Below are 19,211 nucleotides of genomic sequence, written 5' to 3'. Positions count from 1 at the left end.
ACCCAAAGTGCAGAGGGGGTGAGGAGGCAGGGGGCTGGCGTGTCAGCACTGCCCCAAACGTGAGCACACCTAACTGGGTTGCAGCAGTACCTGGGCTCAGCCTCAACTTTATTCGAAAACTGGAGCAAACTCTGGGAGCAGGGAGGGGCCAGGCAGCGGCAGCAGGCACTTCTGAGCCTGCAGAGGCAGGAGTCTTCCCTGGCCCCCGAGAGCACAGGGATGCACAGGTCCATAGCCACGCTGGGCAGCTGCAGGTGTGCCCAGGAGGGTGGGGCTCCTGTCCTGCCAATTTGGAAGGGGGCGGGACTCCCACTTGTTCCCAGCTGGCTGGGCCTCCCATACTGCAGCTGGGGTCTTTGCATCTGCTGCTCCAGACTGGCCGTACTGCCATCAAAGTTGCAATACTGTTTGTAGGTAATGAGAAACCTCAATTCATGCTAGATGTTCTCAAAAGTTCTTTGTTTCTGGTACAGAATTTCAAACTATTTTCAAATTATTTTCGGTTCATGTGAAGACAGTAAAAGATTCAAAACAAGACTTTATAAAATGATGTATGAATACAATTACCTTTAGAGTGGAATGGTGGTTCATAGAATCTATGTAAGTATTTACAGTTTTTAGCTATTCTTGATAGCCCCTCAACAATATAAATTTTCTGAAAAATAACTGTATACTGCCATAGCTCCCTCACTTACACACAACGACAAATTCTGGTGCATGCCAGACCTTTCTCGAAATTTCCTTGATGTTATGTTCTGTTTACAATTCATTCTGTCATACAACTTGTTTAGTTGCGCTCTCTGTTCCCCATAAATATGCAATATTTAAACATCTTGATTCCTAGATGTATTATTTTGTTCTATATAAGTATATTAATTATGGTATTTACCATTTTCCTCTGTTTTTATCATTTTTTTCTTCGTAGTCTCAGTTTTCTGTTTTTATATTTTCTCTGTGTTTGTGGCTTGTTTCAAGTGTCTGACAATCCTTGTTTTTCTACTCAAATTAACACGAGGCACTTGAAAGTTCTTTGGAAACTTGGTGCAGGGAATTGAGACTTGCCTATTTTGGACATCTACAAAGGATGATCTGACTGAGCCATTTTGTGGAGCCCTCTAAATGAATGTTACCTTACATCTATTCTTTGGGTTGGTCAGGTTCCCGAGTTTCCTGGCTGACTCACAGTATTCCAGAAATTGAGGAGTCTGAGGGGATAAACATTCAGAGGTAGATGTACTTCATGATGTAAATACTTTTAGAGATCTTCAATGTGTTGTTCAGGAATAGGCGTAATAGGAACAGGAAACTGGTACTGCAAATTCCTGAGTATTTTTGATAATTTATGGTACAAATCAGGTGGTCTCCTGTCCCTACAACCAGTTTGAGATTCGTCTACTTCCCTGTCTCTCTCCCGGAGTGGAAGAATTGATCATTCTGCTTCTCAAGTTAAAAATTATTAATTAGTTAATTTTCACTGTTACCACCTTTCCCATTTTCTCTTTTTTTGTGTGTGATTCTTTGCTTTGTGACACAGTGACAATGAAAGGATACACATACATACACATACATACTTCCAGTCACTCTAGTACATTATTTTTATGGAGCAAATAGAAATAAATATAAATATAGCCAGACTCAGTAGCTCAGGCCCATAATCCCAGCACTTTGGAAAGCCAAGGTGGGCAGATAGGTTGAGCTCATGAGTTTATGACTCGCCTGAGCAACATGGTAATATCTGTTGCTACAAAAAATACAAAAATTAGCTGGGCATGGTGGTGCCTGCCTGGTGTATGCCCAGCTACTTGGGAGGCTGAGGTGGGAGGATGGATTGACCCCAGGAGGCAGAGGCTGCTGTGAGCCAAGATCGTGCCACAGTACTCCAACCTGGGTGACAGAACCAGACCTTGTCTTAAATAAATAAATAAAATGTGAATTATAAATTTTTAAAAAGGAAACTGGGAGTCTCTTATAGATTTTTACATTAGGTATTGATTTCATAAGTAGTGCAAGAATGTGAATTTCCACATGTGGAATGGTGCAAGGTAAGGGTTCTGAATTCCCTTGGATGCCTCTTTCCCTTCATATCCAGAGAATCCCTTGTACAGAAAACGCAGGTTTATCTTTTCCTGACCATGAGATGCATAGCCTCAATTCCTAGGCTTACCCAGGCAGACCTCACAACCCGGTGTACAGTGGCATGCACATGATTCAAATCCTTCTTAGAGTGGACATTTCCTTTTGTTCTTGCACCTGGACATTTCATATTATGGTTTTTGAACTTAAATCTTTATTTACATATTTTGAAAAAAACATATACTTTGTCAATTGTGTATGTTTGTTGTAGGGATGAAGGCTTTTCATTTCAGTTCAATTTTCCATTTTGCTTACAGTAGTCATTAAAATACATTAAAAATGGACACAATTTCTAATGCCATCTCAATTATTAGGCAGAAAATAAGTACGGATGAGACAAATTTGTCATATGTGAATAGATGACACACTTACAATTTCAAATCACACTTACGTATTTATGTTACTGCCAGTAGAAAGGAGAAGCATTGCAGTGCTAACTTGCCATGAACTTTAGTCTGTTAGATCTTTCTGGTACTTTTCTACTTTGCTAATAACATTCATGCCATTCTCAGCTTTATATCTTGGATTGTCTGCTTTTCATTCTAGATTATCTTTCCAATCAATAGTTTTAATCTTCTTTACCCTTTTATCACTAGAAAATACTTTCATCATTAGTTTCTGGATTTTCTCCAACATTTGTACAGTTCTATTAGTCAGCTGCCAAAACTGGTGTAAGGCACATGGGTACACACTGACTAGAATGACAAAGGGATAGAAAGAGAGATTCTCACATCCTTCCTTTCCCCAGCAGTCTCTTAAAAATTTCTTTGTTTTTATTGATAGATTAAAATGTTCAGCCAACAATGTTCCTGCCTTTCATCATGGCTGGTTTTGATGTTTCACAATTATATTTGCATAGGAAGTTATCTGTTAAATTTTTGCACTGTGTTTTACTGAGGAAAGAAGAAATTTAGATGATTTGATAAAAGACTGACTCACAGCCTGTGGGAATCACATATATCCTCTTGGTTCATCTCTAATTCCATTTCTAAGAAGAAAGTACAAACACAGAAAAGAGGGGAAAGACATGGGAAGTGAAGAAGGAGAAATGACTGGTTGGTTAATGATGCTTATTGACCAGCCAAAGTGGCAGCATGGGCTTTGTTTCTTGGGTTAATGAGAAGCATAAGAATAGAAAGATAAGAATAGTAAGAGTAGATAACCAGGTCAGGAGCTTACTGTCTTGAACCCCACTAGTTCCAATTATCTCAAGAAAACATACTCTGAAATAGAGGGCAAAAATACCCATTTTATATTATACTGAGTTTTGTTCCAAACCACAATACAGTGCTTTCCTTATTCTTAATTATTAGAAAAATGATTATATGTACATTCTAGACAAATTATAATTATATCCAGTTTATAATGTAATGACACCAATACAGTATATAATTATATACAGCTTTTTTGTTGCATCTAAGATGTCATCACTTATAGGATGCACCATTATTTTATGTATATCTGTGCTAGATGTGAAGCTCTTGTCTTTCAGCTTCAGAGCTATCCTTTCATGTTCTGCTTTGTCATGTTGGTGCTGGGACTCTCAGCCCACATTTCCTCTTTGCTAGATGGCTCCCTGTTGGGATCTCCCAGCAGGAGTTACTATGGGGAGACAGGAAGGCTGAGGAGGAAGAAGAGACTTGTTCCTTCCTGTTTGTTTCCTGACCCTCTCAGCGTCACTGAATCCCTTGTCATGTCAATGTGTTGAGAATATTTTCTCTCAGTCCTTAGTTTGCCTTCTTATTTTCTAAACAGTGTGCTTTTAATTTTAACATTTATTTTAATTTTCACAATGTCCAATTTATCAAATTCTTTTCTATTTTTAGTGCTTTATGTTCTGTCTAAGAAATATTTGCCTATTCCAAGTTGTGAAGATAACCTTCTGTTTCCTTTAGAAAGATTTATATTTCTGGGTTTTATATTTGGGGCTATGATCCATCTTAAAAATAATTCTTGTGTACAGAGTTAGAACTCGAAGCTTAAAAAAAATCATATGACTATCCATTTGTTCCAAAATTATTTAATGTAAGTGTTCCTTTCCCACTGAATGGACTTGTCATCTTGGTTGAAAGTCAACGGATCATCTATGTGTGGGAATATTACTGTGTTTCTTGAGCCTTGATTATCTTTCAATTATTTGTCTCTCCTTATGCTAATGCTATTCTCAGAATGGGGTGGGGTAGGCCATCACATCTTTTCCTGTTGTTCTTGTTTTCCTTCTCCTTCTCACATCTGTTCTCTTTATCTTTCTTCTTCTTCTCCTTCTTGCTCTTCTTCCCCACTTCCTACTCTTTCTCCTCCTCCTCTCTCAAGATTGTTTTGCATATTATAGATCTATGCTGTCCAATATGTTAGCCATCTGCCCAATGTGGTTTTGAGCACTTAAGATGCAGCTATCCTGATTGAGATGTGATGTAAGTATAAAATATACACTGATTTCAAAACATAGATTAAAAAATGTAAAATATCTCAATAATTTTGGAATATTGATCCCTGTTGAAATAATATTTTGATTTTATTGGCTTAATATGATGTATTATTAAAATTAATTTTACAGTTCATTTTTACTCTTATAAAGTGGTTAGTAGAAAATTTAAAATTATGTGTATCTCACAATATATTTTAATTAGATAGTACTGTTTTTAGATTCTCTTGAATTTCCATCTAAATTTCAGGGTTAAGTTGTTAAGTTTTTAAAAAATATTCTGCTGAAAGTTCCTTATGGATTGCAGTGCATCTATATATCAATTTTGGGAGAATAACTGCCTTAACAATATTTATATTGTCAATTAATAAATATAGTTTATATCTACATTTATGTAGGTCTTCTTCAGTTCTATCAATTTTCTGTAGCTTTTTATGTAAAGGCTCATGCTATCTTTTTCTTTTTGAAATACATATTATTAGGAATTTATGGTGTCTTAAAGTTTTTGAATAGTATTATTTTTAAATATCATTTATAATTTTTTATTTCCATTATGTAATAATATGATTGATTTTTGCCTGCTAACCATACCTTATAACTTTACTAAATTCACTTAGTTCTACTAGTTTGCTTGTAGATTCATTTTGATTCTTAATTAATTCAATATTTTCACTAAAGAAAATATTGTTTCTTTTTAAAATTCTTTATGCTTTATTTATTTATTTCTTACATCATTTTAAAGGCTAGGGGATACAATAGAGGAATTTTACGAGAAAAACATTCAGTCTTTCTTCACAAAGTAGAGGGGTCCAAGGATACTTGTAGGTTTTTTTTAGATGGCCTTTGTAAGATTCATAAATCATCATTTTATTACGAGTTTGCTATGAGCTTGTTATTAATGGATGTTGAATTTTGTCAAATGCTTTTCTTTCACCTGTTGAGATCACCATATGTTTTTCTCTTTTGTTCTACTAATGTGGTATATTATAGTGACTGACTTTTAGTTATTAAACCAGATGTATATTTATAGAATAAAATCTACTTGGTTATAATGTGCTAACTTTTTGTACAGTAATAGACTCCATTAAAAATTTATTAAATAATTTGCACCTGAGTCCATGAGGACAATTACTTTATAATCTTCCTTTCTAATAATATTTTTTGTTAGCATTTGGCATTAGAGAAATGCTGGCCTACTAAAATAAGTTGAGAAAGTTAACCTCATCCGCTGTTTTTAAAAAGAGATTGTATAAGAGTTAATTTTTGTGTAATTGAAAGAATTCAGTAGTGAACAAACTACAAGGCCAAACAGTAAGAGAAAAAGAAAAGAGCAAAAATATTCATAAAACAACAACAAAAACCTAATGAACAATATGATAGGAACAAAGCCTCACATATGAAGACTAACCTTGAACATAAATGGATTACATTATCTGCTGAAAATATACAGAAAAGCTGAATGGATTAAAAAAAAAACACAAACAAACAAAAAACCTGATCCAATGATATGCTGCTTACAGAAACTCACCTTACCCATAAAAACACATATAGACTAAAAAGTAAAGTAATGGTAAAGTGGCTATGTTGTCTGTGGTATATACCCTGGGTTTGTCCTTGCCCACCAGGAAAATTTAGGACATGGACACACATGAGATGTTTATGAACAGAGGTTTAATAGGCAGAAGAGAAGAGAAAGAGAAACAGCTCCCTCTATAGAGAGAGGGATCCCCAAGTGGAAAGGAGCTGCTGGCAACAGTTGTGCCAGATTTTATAGTCTGGTTTGAGAAGGTGGTGTCTGATTTACATAGGACTCGAAGGTTGGTTCCATGAGTTATGACATTTACATAGAGCATGGGGAAGTCTGGTCACCCCACCCTAATCTTATTATGCAAATGAACTCTCTTCTTGGCTGTTGCCATCTTGTCTGTTTCTTACTGTCCATGTGGGTGACAAAGAGAAGGGAAGGTGGAGCCATCATCTTGGACATGTCTAGTCCCTATTTCCTGTCAGCATTAATCTGTGCAAGCTGCCAGCTTGCTTGTCTGTGCCTGCAGCTCAACTTCACAGGCTGCTCTTGTTAGAAAATGATTTGGGGCTGCTTTTCATTAAAAAGAAAAGCCTTACCGAGGACTCCCATACCCTCACTATCTGCCTAAGTGATTTCATCTTAACTCCTCTATCAATGGAAAAAGATATTTCACACAAATGGAAAGGAAAGGTGAGCAGGAATAACTATACTTAAATAAAACAAACTTTAAGTCAAAAACAACTTTAAAAAAAGGACAAAGAAGGTCATTATATTATGATAAAAGGGATCAATCTAGGAAGAGAGTACAGTAATTACAAGTATATATACACTTGATACTAGAACACTCAGATTCATAAAACAAGTATTACTAGAGCAAAAGAGATAGCAAAAGTACAATATAACAATAGCCAGAGACTTCAACATCCCACTCTCAGCAACAGACAATCTAGACAGAACATCAACAAGAAATATTGGATTTAAAGTGAACTTTAGACCAAACAGACCTAACAGATATGTACAGAACATCTCTCCAATAACTACAGGATATACATTCTTTTCATCAGCACATGCAACATTCTCCAGGATAGACTATACTGTAGGCTATAAAAAAAAAGTCTTAACAAATTTTTGAAAATTGAAATCCTATCAAGTATCTTCTCTGATCGTGGTGGAATAAAACCAGAAACTAATACCAAGAAAGACTCCAGAAACTATACAATTACATGGAAATTAAACAACATGCTCCCAAATGATTATTGAGTCAATGAAGAAATTAAGATGGACATTTAAAAAATTTCTTGCAACAAATCAAAATAGAAACACAACATACTAAAATAGATGGGAGACAGCAAAAATAATGCTAAGAATATTTATAGAAATAAATCCCTACATTAAAAAAGTAGAAAGATTACAAACTAACAGTCTAATAATATACTCAAGGAACTGGAAAAGCAAAAGCAAACCAAACCAAAAATTATGAGAAAAGAAATAATAATGATCAGAACAGAAAAAAATAGAAGCTTAAACCATACAAAAGGTTAACAAAATGAAAAATTGGTTTTTCAGAAACATAAACAAAATTGATAAACCACTAGCTAGACTAACCAAGAAAAGAAGAACAAATACCCAGATGAACAAAATTAAAAATTAGAAACAGGACGTTATGACTGATACCACAGAAATACAAAACATCGTCAGGGACTATTATGAAGAACTATATGCTGATAAACTGAAACACTTAGAGTAAGTGGATAAATTTTTGGATACATAAAACCTACTGAGACTGAATCAGAAAGAAATATATAACCTGAACAGAGCATTGAGTAGTGAGATTGAGTCAGCAATAAAAAGTCTCCCCAAAACCATAACAAAAGCTCAGGACTGGATAAATTCACAGCTAAATTCTACTAAATATATAAAATGAACTAATACCAATCTTCCGGGAACTGTTTCCAAAAACTAAAGAGGAAGAAATTCTCCATAATTCATTTTATGAGGCCGGAATTACTGCATTTATTGCATTACCTGGATACTCAAACCAGACAAAGTCACAACAACAATACAAAACTACAGACCAGTGTCCATGATGAATAGAGATGCAAAAGTCCTCAACAAAATGCTAGCAAACCAAATTCAACAGCACATCAAAAAGATAATAAAACATGATCAAGTGGGATTTACAGCAGGAATGGAAGGCTGGGTCAAGACATGCAAATCAATAAATGTGATGCATCACATCAACAGAATGAAGTACAAAAACTATCATCATCTCAATAAATACAGAAAAAGCATTTGATAAAATTCAACATCTCTTCATGATAAAAGCTCTCAACAAACTAGACAAGGAAGGAACATATCTCAAAATAATGAAGGACATATATGTGAAACCTACAGGTAACATCCTATTGAATGGGGATAAGTTGTAAGTCTTTTTTCTAAGAACTGGAACAAGACAAGGATACTCACTTTCAACACTCATAATCAACATAGTACTGGAAGTCCCAGCCAGAGCAATCAGGCAAGAGAAAGAAATATTACAAAAGAGGAAGTTAAGTTGTCCTTCTTTGGTGATAGATGGTATGATCTTATATCTAGAGAAAACCAAAGAATGTACTAAAAACTCTTAGACTTGATAAATGTATTCAGTAAAGTTGTAGGATACAAAAATCAACATAAAAATCAGCAGTGTTTCTATTCACTAATAATGATATAGCCAAGAAAGAAATCAAGAAGACAAATCTAAATTTAGTGAATTTGTTCATATAATCAAAATTGTCATACTTACTGTCTGAACATGTTCATTACTTTCCCTATTCTTTTTTGTGTCTATAAGCTATGAAATGTTTCTTTTTTTCCTGATATTAAAATTTTGTGTTTACTCTCTTGTTTTTTTCACTAGTCTTGCTATGCTTTTATAATTTTTTGTTCTTTAGAAAGACAGACTTTTAACTTTGTTGATGTTCTTTTTGACTTTTTTCTAATTTATTGATTTCTGTTATTTCAAATATATTTCCTTTTTTCTTTTATACTTTCCATCCCTCAGATAAAATTATTCAGCTAGGTACACAAGTGAGCCATCCTATCCATTAGATTATTTACCATATGTATTATATTTATTTTAGTCTTTGTCTGATAGTTTCAACTTCTACGTCATTTCTCAGTAGTTTTCAATGGAATATTTTCTCTTTTGACCATGTGTAATCTATTTTCTTCCTTCTTTGTGTGCCATGTAATTTTTGGTTATATATTGGATATTCTGTATGTACGAATAGTACAGAATCAATAAGTGATATTTGTTTCCCCCAAATGGCAACCATTATTCTATTTGATGTCAATATAGGGAACTACAATTTAGCTTAAAGTGGAACTTGATCTAGTCTTTGTTGTAGTTTTAATCATATTCAGTTCACTACTTCACATATTTTAAGGTACAGAGAAAAAAAAAATCCCCTTCAGTGGGACTTTGGATCTGAGCATTGACAAGATTCCAGAACTTTCTCATGCTTTGTAGTTTAGCAGGTCCATTTCTAAACTGTCTGAGATTTCTCCCTGATTTTCAGCCTGTATCCCAGATTTTTGAGTCACTGTGGATTTTTTCCCCAATTCTTTCACCAAATTCCTCTGCCTTAAAATATTTCTTGCCACCCTGCTGTCCTGCCTCCAGCCTTTTGTGGGTCACTTCAGTGTACCCAGTAAAGACTAAGAGAGTTTTGAAGGAAGTTATCTCCGCTATTATGTCATGACCTCAGTCCTTGGAGTGTGGCTGTAATGCACAAAATGAAGGCTCAGAATTCCATTGAGGGGTATCAACTCCTCTGCTGCCCTGCACTCAGTCTTTGATAGCCTGCTTTGCACTTGCTGAGGTTCAACTTGCCATGATGAAATTTCTCTTGCTATCTTGCCATGATGAAATTTCTCTTGCTATCTCTTGCACTACATCTCTCTCAGCTTTTCTTCTGTGACTGTAGTCACTACATCTCTCTCAGCTTTAATTCCTTGACCCTAGTTCTTGGCAAAATACCTTGAGGTATTTGCTTATGGTTGATGAGAGGAATTGGCAGTAAGGCAGAAACCCTCAATGGTAAGGGCTTTTTAAGAATCTCTTCTTCATTTCAGCCACATGTAGTTATAACACTGTTAAAAGCCTGGCTGATCTTTAATTTCTCTCTTTCACTTACCTTCAGTTTATGATTATATATTATTTTCAACACTCTGGCAGGGATGTAAAAATGAGTTTATTTTTCTCTTGGTAGTGTTGTCACTTTCTGAAATTGAGGTTATTTAGGCTTGTTAGTCTTCTTAACTCTTGGATTTTCTTTAAACTATCATTTTGTCACTTATATGGCTTATTGTTATTGTTTTGGTGGATATTATTCACATGTAGTTTTTTCACTTTCTAATCAGAATAAGCGGTCTAATATAAATTTGTCCTAGAATTACATTTTTAGCTTACTTTAATTCTTATCTACTTTTCTTCTTTATTTTTGTTCTTTATAGTCTCAGGTACTTCTTAACGAATTGCTTCCTTCTATTTCAAAGAGGCCATGTTTCTTTGAACTTATAAAGATGCAAGAAGGTTTTTATAAAAGGTTTTAAACCAAAATATTAATTACCATTTATCAAGTATATGGCATTTCAACTTATAAATGCAAGAAACTATGAGGTAATCATTGTTATTCCTGCTTTCCAAAATTGTAAACTGAGCATAGACTTATTAAATTACATGCTTAAGATGATACTGTTAATTTAGCACATAATATGATTGAGATTCTAACAGAGATTTGTCTAATTTAGCTATTGTGTCTCCATACATATGTATGTTCATTGCAGCACTATTCACAATAGCAAAGACATGAAATCAGCCTAGATTCCCATCAGTGATGGACTGAATAAATAAAATGTGGTACATATATACCATGAAATACTCTACAGCCATAAAAGAGAATGAAATCATGTCCTTTGCAGCAACATGGATGGAGCTAGAGGCCATGATCCTAAACAAATAATTGCAGGGACAGAACACCAAATACTACATGTTCTGTTTTATGATTGATTTTGATGAATGCTTCATCAAAATCACTAACCATATTCCATTCATGATTACTGGGAGCTAAACACTGAGTACACATGGACACAAAGAAGTGAACAATAGACTCTGGGACCTACTTGAAGGTGAAGGGTGGGAGGAGGATGAGGATTGAAAAACTACCTATCAGGTATTATGCTGATTACCTGGGTGCAAAATAATCTGTACACCAAACCCCCATCACATGCAATTTACCCATGTAACAAACTTGCACATATACCCCTTAAAGCTAAAATAGAAGTTGGAAAGAAAACAACAACAGCAAAACTATATTATACAATCATTTTCAAGTATTATTACAACTAAAAATTTCCTAATTTTAGCTCTGGTTAAGTGCTAATGTATGCAAGTAAGTACAAATGTAAGAGCCATATTAGATTTGTTGTTCTAATTTACAATATCTTTTACAATTCGGTCAGTTTTTTTGTATTTCCTTGCTAGTTTATTCTGACCAGCTTTTGAACCATGCTGAAAAGATATTTTTTATTAGATAATTAGTGCTTTAATAAAGCAAAATTCTAATTAATCAGTAGCTCTGTGTTTCAAAGTACATACTGTTTAAGACAATATAGTTCATAAAATAAGAAAAATTCTAATTATACAACTAGTTATATCATAAAAATCATACCATTATTTCATAGAACCAAACACAAGCAAAAGTCTACTAAAACTACTAATGTTAACAATGAAAGCTGGACAGTTGATCATTTCAATAATTAAAGTCCAAATGAAACAAATAAAATTCTCCCTTTTTACTTGCGACAAAAGCTAATAAAAATGTGGAATATCTCAAAAATAATCTTCTGTTTTTAAACACATGCTATATTGTTTCTTGGAATTCTTTCTTCTGGGTTCTTAATTCAGAAGTCTCTTTCAAAATATGGATTATTAGAATGCCCTTTCATTTTCCTTTCTGTTTACATAAAAATGTTATGTTAATTTTACTATTCTTGTTATTGTTGTTTTTTCACTATCTAATGCAGAAAGCTCTACCAAAACTCAGTGTTTGCCAAAGGGTGAGTATGGATTTGCCTCACTCTTTCACAAATTCTGTTTGAAACCCCTTCTCAGAGACTGTTGTCCACATCTTTTGGCCCAATTCTGTTCTGATTTATCTTCTCCTATGCTGCTGTGGTTTGAATGTGTCCCCAAAGGTCATGTGTTGAAAACTTAATGCCAGTGCAACAGTGTTGAGAAGTGGGACATATAAGAGGTGATAAGGTCATGAGGGCTCTGCCCTCATGAATGGATAAATGCGATTATCACAATAGTGGAGTCCTTACAAAAGGAGGAGGTCACACCCCTTCCCTCTCTCTCTCTCTCTCACCCATCTGATGTCTTCTGCCATATTATGATGCAGTAAGAAGGCCCTCACCAGGTATGGCCCCTTGACTTTGGACTTCCCAGACTCCAGAACTGTGAAAACATGCATTTCTATTGTTTATAAATGATCCGGTCTCAGGTATTCTGTTATATCAGCACAAAATGAACTGAGATGCATGTCCTCTGCCTCACTCTCTATTGCTCTGTACAGATTAAGTTCCAGAATTCATGAATATTGAGGCTGTCTCCACTCCTGCATACATAGCTTTATTTGTGGGAATATCCTTTGCCTGATGCATTAAGCCATAACTTTTTGCCTTTATTGAAACATAGCTCTTCCAGATATAGCCATCTCTAACCACATACAGAAGGAAAGGTTTTGGTTTCCTCAAAAACAAGCACTCATTCATCACAATGGAATGTCTAGGTATTTTAGTAGATACAGATGTACTATTTTTTAATGGCTGTTCGTTGGTGGGAATGAGGAGATAATGGAATGGATAAAGAAAATAGTTCTTTCGACAGTTTAGGTAAGGCAAGACTATAATTTTGAATTACATCCAAAAACTCTAAAGAAATGAAAAAAACCATATAATAATCATGTTTTCTAGGTGGTTTTAAATTTTCTTTTTTCATGTAGTGTAATAAATAGTTTAGTCAAATATATGGAAAATCTGAATGCATAATTGCTAATTAGATGCATTATGGTTATGCATAACCATAAACCAGAAGCGCTGAAGTACAACTAATGATCATTTTTCTTTTCTTTTTTTTTTTCTTTTTGTTTGTTTGAGAAAGTGTCTCACCCTGTTGCCCAGGCTAGAGTGCAGTGACACAATCCTATGGCTCACTGCAGCTTCAAACTCTCAACTTCTGGGCTCAAGCAATCCTTTCACCTCACTCTCCTGAGTAGCTGGGACTACAGGTGTGTGCCTCCACACCCAGCTAATTTATTTTATTTTATTGTAGAGATGGCATCTCACTATGTTTCCCAGGCTGGTCTTCAACCCCTGGGTTCAAGCCATTGTCTCATTTTGATGTCTCAACGTGCTGGGGTTACAGGTGTGAACCACTGCACCTGGTCTTTTTTTTTTTTTGTAAGTCTGAAAACTCATTGAAGATCTCTGAATGGTGGACTTCAGTAATTCACTTCAGCAATGAACCTTTATTTGGATAATGATATAGCTAAAAATTGATGTATAACAGTATTATAATAATTTGATAATATTACAGTGTTATAATTTTATAATATAACAATATCATATTAATGTTATAACACTATAATGTTAAAACACACTTCTAAAACTCATGGCTTTGATCTATAAGTCCATGTTTTTTTAAAAACTGTTTCTGTTGTGATAGAGTGTTCTTACAACAAATATAAACCATGTTTTTCAGGAGAAAATGAACTTTTCTTGCTACTAGAATGCTAGAAAATTCTCCCATAGCTTTCATAGAGAAGACCCTATGTGATGTAGTGAACATTGTTATGCATTATTCCTCATTGCAAGCAAATGTCATACTATCAAACCTCATTTAGTAAAAACAGGTCTATAAGAAGCACATAGTAGCACAATTTGAATGTGCTTCTTTGTGAGGATATGTTCTAAGAAAAGTGAACGCTGGGCAGCTGATCAGTTACGTGTTCTAATTTTCAGATCTAAGCTTTGAAGAGGTGTTATGAGATTAAGATTTTAATCTCTGGCACAAATCTGGAGTGCACATTTTATGGTAATACAGAAGGGTTATTCATAAATTCTGACCTTCAATAATGAACAAGGAGAGCTAAACAGACTACTTGATAATGGAATCAAGGGGTCCTAACAGTGTGCCCTAGGGCATGGCTAATATTGTTTTTTTCCTGAAAATAGTTCTGAGTAATTTAGATACATAAATATATTTCTTTGTCATTATTTGGAATTATTAATAAAGCGACAAGCAAAATGACTGGGGGAAAAAGCCACCAACAACATCCCCCAAAACCTTACCATGAAATAAAAACCTTATAAATATTTTAAAATCTTTTTAAAGCCACCCAAGATAATATAGATATTTTTTTCTAATTTTAAAATTTACTACATTTACTAATTATTTTTATTCTAGCTTTACTCAGCTCCTGTGTGATTTATAGAGCTCTTAATCTTTAGGAACAGCCCTGTACATAAAATATGCATTATTAATGTCTTTCTATCTCTTCCCCAAATTCATATTGATTATGCAATATGTTGTGAAGAATCATTGATCACTTAACTTACCAATACTTTATGCAGAGTGATGAAGTCTAGTTCATAAATCTATGGCAGTAAATTTGTTAGACCAATTTCTTTTCACAGGAAATTTCCAGCATTCAAGTTAATGAAGGAATTTGTTGTGCCCATTTCCAAACACAATGCCATTTACTGACAGCCACACATTGATTGGCTGTGTGTCCCTTTAAATCTTTGGCTTGCCTGGAGTTGAATGATTTAGGCATCAGCAGAGTGCACTTTAATTAGCCTTGAGGAAATCACGGTGGGGATGAAATAAGTTGGCTTGTTATTTTTCTGTTTGCACTAACACCAAATAAGAACATGTAATTGGATTTTTAAAAAGCGTTGTCAGTCCTCTGGAGTATGCTTTGTTTACAGTTATGATTGCCTTATCTAATATGAGTGTCACACCTCCTAAAAAAGGGCCTTTTTCAGAGTCTGAAAGGTGTTGCATCAGGAAGATTTTATTTAAATTGTGCCCCTGCTGTCTAGGCCTCCACTTGATGCACTTAAAAGGAGGCCTGCCACATTACTTGGTATCACTGTGTGTCTGCAGCTGTGCTGCCTAGTGCTGGTACACCAATGACTTTCCCACTCGGAGCTGAAATAACAGAGAAAGGAAAATCAATCATGGATAAAAGTTACAGGATTCTATTTGCAAGAGTAAGCAATTTAGATGCTTCTCTATACTTCCTACAAGTCACAAGGGGATAGGAAAGAAATCTTGTATCCTCTTGGGCACAACAACTAGTAGTTTTCTTTCACAGAACGTCAGTATCAACTGGAGAAGATTGAAGAGAATAAGTGTGTGTGTGTGTGTGTGTGTGTATAATCACATAGTAAAAATATTTCAAGCACTTAGATAAAAAACCATTCAGATTAGGAAGGAATCAATATTCATCTTCCCCTACCTTTTTGATTTTTCACTTCTAAGTTACAAGCCTAAAATGTAGGTATGCTCTAAACTGGAAATTTGTTGGAACAAAAAAATTAGGGCTAATATTACTATGAAATAACTTCTTTCATGTCAAAAAGATGTCGTTCTTCTAAAGAAATTGTTTGAATTAAATGATGAAGGGGGATCATTGAGGAATATTAATTTCTGGTAACATAAAAATCAGGTTATTCCCAGTTATATAAAAACCACACAGAAAAGGACAAGAAAGCTACAGATCAATATTGCTTGAGAATAAACATGCAAAAATATTTAATAAAATATTAGAAAGTATAATCCAGTAATACATAAAGGAAGTATTATAAAATGGCCAAGTGAGGTTTGCCCCAGGACTGCAAATTGAGTTTAACATTTGAAAATCAATCAGTGTAATTCACTATATTTACAGAGTAATGACTAATGGTATAATCATCTCAATAGGAACAGGCAAAGTAAAGAATTTTGATAAAATTCAATATCCATTTATGATAGAAACTTTCAGTGAACTAGAGATAAAAGAAAACTTCCACAGTGCAATAAAGCCTAATATATCTCCACAGTTTAATGACGAAAGATTAAATTATTTTTCTCTTAAGTTTGGGAAAAAGCAAGGATGCCTATTCCCACTGCTTTAATATACAACTTTTTACTGGGTGACTTAGGGGCATTGAGGGGTTGGGGATGGGGTCCATAGGCAAGTAAGTTGGAAAGAAGATGTAAAACTTTATTAATAGACAGCATGATTGGTATGCAAAAAAGGAATCCATAATATGAAAAGCCATTAAAACTAATAAGTGAATTTAGAAACATTTCAGGATAAATGGTCAAGATATAGAAACAATTGCATTTATATATATATAATTTATATATTTAGGAAACTAAATTTAAATAGCAATGTCATTTTTTATAATTTATTTTTTAAAGTATATTTTGTCTTTTCCTGTTTTTTGTTTTGTTTTGTTTTGTTTTTGAGACAGATTCTCACTTTGTCATACAGGCTAGAGTGTAGTGGTGCAATCTCAGCTCACTGAAATCTCTGCCTCCTGGGCTCAACCAATCCTCCTGAGTAGCTGGGACTACAAGAGCATGCCACCATACCTATTTTTTGTTTATTTTTTGTGGAGATGAGGATTCACTGTATTGCCCAGGCTGTGCTCAAGCAGTCTACCCACCTTGGCCTCCCAAAGTGCTGGGATCACAGATGTGAGCCACCACTCCTAGCTAATGCCATTTTTGATAGCTCAAAAATTATAAAACACTTATTAGAGACAATATTAATATAATCTCTAAGATCTATACACTTAAAAGTACAAAATGTTGTGAAAAATGAAAGGAAATCTTTTTAAAAAGAGAGAGATAAACCATAACTATATATTGGAAGATTCAATATTATTAAGATATTCTCCAAAATGGGTCTATACCTTCAATACAACCTCAGTCAATATTCTAACAGGCTTTATATTTGGGGGAGAAATTGAGAAACTATTATAAAATTTGTCAAGGAATACAAAGGATCTACAGTGGCCTAAATTTTTTTGAAAAAGAACAAAGTTAGAGGCCTTATGCTACTTGATTTCAAAACTTTCTGTTATGCTATGGTAATCAAGATCTAAGGTAGACAGACACATATATGGAAGGAACAGAATAGACTGTCCCAAACTAGACCACACAGATATGTTCAACTGAGTTCCTAAAAAGTAACCATGGCGTTTCAGTGGCAGAGGCATTGGGAGGGTGGGGTGCAGTAAGGAATAGATTTTTAAACAAATGGTTATGAGACAACTGGGTGTTAGTATGGAAAAATGCACTTCAACACTTACCTCAGACAATGAACAAAAATGAATTTAAAATGGATTATAATCCTGAATGTAAAATCTAAAGCTACAGCTTCTAAAAGAAATTATAAGGGACAATCTTTGTGACTTCGTGACTTTTGTGACTGCTGAGAATGTATAATAGTAAAATTTATTTGAGAAACTGTTTGCCAGTTTTATTTTTATAAAAAGTTAAATATATACCACTTGTCATATGAACTGGCAGTAACACTCCTTGGTGTTTCCTTAAGAGAAATGTAAACATGTATACACAAAAGATATATATATATATATACACACACACATATATAGGATTCATAGATGCTTAGTTTTAATACCTTACAACTGGAAATCACCCACCAATTCATAAACAAGTGAATGGATACAAATTATAGTATTTACATAGAATGGAATACTATTCATCAATAAAAAAAAAAAAGAAATACTGGTATATGTTGCATACAACAACATAGGTGAATCTCAAAAACATTCTGAGTAACAGAAAAAATCTAAACCCAAATTAATACAAGCCTATTACATATTATGTTTACCAATGTGATAAGGAATGCATTGCTGATAGGGCAGCAGTATCAATGAGAAGCTTTGGTAGATGTCCTTTCTAGGCATGACTAACTGTAGGAGACACTGTTATTGAATGGAATTATGTGGTCACTAAGGGGCTTGTGGAAATCCAAACTAGTAGTAATCTGGTGGAAGTAAGATGAGTGCAAATTATCTTCATGAATGGCTAGGTCAGAAAGGGTTGGAGTGGCTACCAGGAGACCTGACCCATGAGGAGCTATAGAGATGGTTATAAAATGTGTTGTCACTAGGGTGTTATGTTGTCTGTGCAGCCAAAAGAAATTAAAGATTTATAATCAGAGGCTCATGTTAACTGCCTTAATAAAGGTTTCCAATCCTAAATCCATTCTCAGAGTAGAAATAACCATTGACTGAGCAGCACATCACCCCACTATATCAATGGCACCCTATCAATTTGACTAATGAGCAAGAAGTATAAAATAGGTTTGAGGTGAGATAAAGGTTCTTCAAAGAGTAGGATATAAAGATTAAAACATGATGGCATCCAAAGGTAACAACCAGGGTAGGGCACTAGCAATGCCAGAGAACACAAGTAAGTTAGATGAGTTGGTTACCAAGAAAGATATGCGGTTTACAACTATTGTATTGATCCCTCTCCCTTAGCACACCCTCATTCCTTCTTGGGAGTCCCTTGTGACAGACTGATGGAGGAACAATTTGGCATGAATAAGTTACCTAAGTATTTTGAGTGTAACCAAAAAGGAATTGGTGTTGTACTGTGGTCCCCACTTGGTCAAGGCCTTGAAAGACAGTAGTAAGAGACATATCCCCAGTAGACTGCGCTTTGCTCTGGTCATCCATGTTATTCTAGTCATTCATTTTATGTAAAAAGAGAAATCGCCTAAAGTAAGAATATCCATCCATGGATTCATGGACAGTACCAAATAGCTTATCTATTTAGTCTAGAACTTGGAAGAAGAAAGATTAAAAAAATGAGAACAAGGAGATTTGAAGAAAAGACCTGTGAATGGAGTGAGCACATCGTAGAAAACTCTTTGTATCCCATTTTAGCACCCATCTGGGACAATTCACCATGTAGGAGGTAGTAAAAAATCAATTAGACTGAAAACTTGGCCAGCTGACTTTGGCAGCCTTTGTTACAGACCACCTCCATGC

This window comes from Macaca fascicularis, chromosome 2, assembly GCF_037993035.2.
Source record: "Macaca fascicularis isolate 582-1 chromosome 2, T2T-MFA8v1.1".
NCBI classification, from domain to species: domain Eukaryota; kingdom Metazoa; phylum Chordata; class Mammalia; order Primates; family Cercopithecidae; genus Macaca; species Macaca fascicularis.
This window is presented reverse-complemented; position numbering follows the sequence as displayed.